The sequence below is a fragment of the Triticum aestivum genome, chromosome 5B (assembly GCF_018294505.1).
Source record: "Triticum aestivum cultivar Chinese Spring chromosome 5B, IWGSC CS RefSeq v2.1, whole genome shotgun sequence".
NCBI lineage: Eukaryota > Viridiplantae > Streptophyta > Magnoliopsida > Poales > Poaceae > Triticum > Triticum aestivum.
Genome location: NC_057807.1, coordinates 8,254,241 through 8,258,312, shown reverse-complemented (window position 1 = coordinate 8,258,312; position 4,072 = coordinate 8,254,241).

Genomic DNA, 4,072 nt, shown 5'->3' with positions numbered 1-4,072 from the left:
TCCCGACACCGACACCCCAACCCCGAGCCTGACCCGATACCCCGACCCCGACACCGACACGACACCCCGACCCCCGACACCTCCCGAAAAGGTGTTCTTTGGCCTTCTAGAGGCCGACGGGGTCATATATTTGTGAATTATTAGTTAGGTCTTATATTTTTCGATTTTGTTATGAAAAACATCATATATAATTGTGTTGATCGGGTAGTTTTAAATGTGCAGTTGTTTCATCGCTGCGAGGTTTGGTGTTCGACGACCTCGCCGTGCGTTTGACGAGCTCTGCCCCTTCGTTCGTGGGTGAGCACAAATGACATGTCCTCCTCCCCAATTAATTATTTGATCTATTCCGATGAAACTTGATAGCTAGCTATATATGTGTCTTGAATCATCAGTATGCGTAACCAATATGTGTCTCCCGTTCGAAAGCGTCATAGTTATAAATATGCATGCATTTGCATATTTATAACCTTGATTCTTTCGAATTGTCCAACACTATCCATGGACAGCCCGAGTATGTGTAGATTGGGTTCGTTTTCCCATATGCTTTGCTCCGGATCCGACGCATAAATTTCGTCAGTGCCTCCCCTGTTGTTCTCCGGGTACACATCCTCTCTGATTATTGCAGAGACGTGTATCAGGAGAACAGCGGGGAGGTGCTGCCGAAATTTTGCATCGGATCCGGAGCATAGCATGGGAAAATGAACCCAATCTACACATACATGGGTGGGATTAGGACCTATCATTACCTATTAGAGTGTAGGTTGCATGCCAATGAACCCTATGAGCCCATCATTGATTATAGTGATGATGATGATGATTATGCATTTATTGATGATACTGATCGAGATTATTACTAGTATCAGGTATTCAATTTTTTTATGTTGTACTTGATGATGATACATTTAAGTGATATACATATTATTATTCATGTCGGTATTTTTTTATGTTGTACTAATTTCGTTTATTCTTTATCATGGCAGGTGTTGAAAGATGGTGGGCGCTGGTCGGGAGCGCGCCGAGGCCCCTTCTTCATCGGCGCGTGGTGCGAGGTCTTCCATTCCACACGCACCTCTCCGCCGAGCGTTGTTGGACAGTATGGTGACACCGCCGGGCCCTTCTTCGTCGACCGCGGTGCCCAGCAGGGGACGAGGTAAGAAGAAGAGAGGAGGTGGAGCACGTGGTCGCGGGAGAGGAGCTAGGGTGACTCTTACGGAGCCTTCCTCGCCGCCGCCCCCAGCTGTTTCACCCGAGCACGTGACTGCTAGGGTGGACTCGTCTGAGGAGGAGGCTACACGGACTCCGGTCCACGAGCCTCCGGTCCACGGGTCTTCGACCCACGAGCCTCGGGTCGACGGGCCTTCGGCCCATGAGAGTTGGGCCCACGAGACCCCGGAGGAGCACACGTCTGGATGGGGTACTTGGTTGGGTCAGCCTGAGGAGCCGAGTGGCCATGCTGATGATGGCGGGAAGCCGAGTGGCCATGCTGATGATGGCGGGGAGCCGACTGATTTTGAGGAGGAGGGGGAGGAGGGGGGCAACGTCAACCAGCATGGTGCTACACGGCTCTCGTCCGTGCCGGCGACCCGCGAGCAGAGGTGGTTGATTTTCCCTGATGGGGAGAGGTAAGTGCATTTAATCTTTTTGTACCTTTTGCATTCACGTTTCTTCAGATAACTAATGCGTTGGCCTTGTCATGCTGCAGGGGTTGGGACCACCATGAAATAGTCCGCCGGCCCAACTCCGTCCTTGGAGTTCTGATTCGGCAAAACTTTCCGGGATTTGTCACGTTGCCTGGTGAGGGTCGGCTTCCAGAGGTTGGATTGAGTTGGGAGCACTACTTGGCTGCCCCGGCCCCGCCGGGTGAGATTATCGATGGTGTCTTGTGCAAGACGAGGGCAGACGTGGTGATCAGAAAGTTCTGGGTAATTTCTCCTTTACACAATTAAAAATCTTCAACTAGCTAGTTATTAATTGTACTAATCAATATTGTCTCATTTGATTGCAGACATTCTACAGGTGTGAGGAGAGATACGAGGAGGAGGCGGTAGATGTTATCCACAAGGAGTGCAAGCGCCTACTTCAGAACTTACGGCATGAGGCTCAGGTGCAGGCTGTTCGAGACTACTACGCCGGGCGTGGTATCAAGAAGCCCAAGTAGGAGTGCCGCGATAAGTTCTTGAGTAAGGAGCAGTACATGAAGGTAATTCTTAAGGCCTTGTACTTACTTACTTCATTTAGTAATCCATAGCCGTAGCGCTGAAGTTTCTATTTGCTAACTTAGGCCTTTCCGAGATGGTGTGCGGATCGGATGGATTGTTGGGAGGTGTTGGTCAATGCGTGGTGCTCAAAAGAATGGCGGGCCACCCACAACGAGGCCAAGGACAAACGTGCCCAAATGGAAGGTGTGCCACACCACCAAGGCAGCTCCAACTTATTTCAGTACGGGCGGAACTGAGTATGTGGTTTGCTTCATGATTCATGCAATTCATTCATCATGCTAGATTTAGCCCTTTAATTACTAATTTAATTTGTTTCTCTCTTTCAGGCACGCTACAATAAGGCGGATAAGGTGCCCGAGGTGTACGACCTGTATGCCATGGCCCACACTGGCCCTTACAAGAAAGTCAAGGCATTCTCTGCGTCTGACCTCGATGATCCAAAGAACTTCACCAACATCTCCGCCCACGACAAGCTCGTGCAATATAGAGATCAGGGGAAGGCGAGGAAAGGGGAGGACTTTAACCCGAGCCAGGGTCCCATTGATACAGAGTTGCTGATGATATCTGGTGGCGGGAGGTCCCATGGCTCCATAGCCATGGGAGATGGACTTATCCGTCGCCCTAGCACTCTCCCAAAGATCAAGGCACGCCAGTCGAGCTCCGCTCCTGAGATAAGGCCTCATGAACAGCTAGTCCAACTCGCCTTCAAGGTTAGTTATACGTACTCAGCTATCTTTCTCCACTACATTGTGTGCTCTTCCATCAATGATTACAAATGGTCATGTGAGTGGTGTTGCAGGCTGCTATACAGAGTGAGAGAGATAGAACGGAGAAACTTCTGGCGGAGGCGGCGGAGAGGCAGCGGGAGTTGGAGGAGAGGACGACAAAAATGTTGGAGGAGGAGAGGGCACGGAATGACATGCAGGCAAGGGCCATGTACGAGCTCCTTGTGGTAAGTTTCTTCTGCAGATTACTTGCTAGTCTTAACATTTGAGTCTCATTACTAACTAGTATGACTCTGTTGTGAAAACCAAATGTGCAGTCTGTGTGCGAGAAGTCCGGTCAGACCGCTCCGCCGATGCCAGTGATTGCTCCTGGGAGCACGATAAGTTTAATTTGAATGGACATTACTTGCTAGTCTTAACATTTGAGTGTCATAATGCTAACAAGACATTGGAAATGATCTTTGGTGCAGCTTAACTCCAGAGATGCATCGCACGATCCTTCTCCGGCTACCGGCACGAGCCAGCCCGCTCCTACACCTCCCTGATCACGGTAAGTTTCCCTAGACTTAGACTTAGCTTTATTTCCTCCAATATGCTTACCATAATGACCTAGAGTTAGCTTCTTTTCCTTCAAAATGACTTAATAAGGTTACTTATGTCAAAAATTGCATAATTAGCTTAGTTAGCTCATAAACGATCCATTTTACCTAAGTTAGCTCTAAAATGACTCATTTTACCTTAATTAGCTTACAAGTGATCCAATTTATCCAAGTTAGCTCTAAAATGACCCATTTTACATAGATTAGCTCCTAAATGATCCATTTTACCTACGTTAGCTTTAAAATGACCCATTTCACCTAGGTTAGCTCCAAAATGACCCATTTCACCTAGGTTAGCTCCAAAATGACCCATTTCACCTAAGTTAGCTCAAAAACGATCCATTTCACCTTAGTTAGATAAAAACGTGGCATTTCACCTTAGTTAGCTCATAAACGACCCATTTCAACTAAGTTACCTCCAAAATGATCCATTTCACCTAGGTTAGCTCATAAATGATGCATTTGACCTAGGTTAGCTCATAAACGACCCATTTCACCTAGGTTAGCTCATAAACAACCCATTTCACCT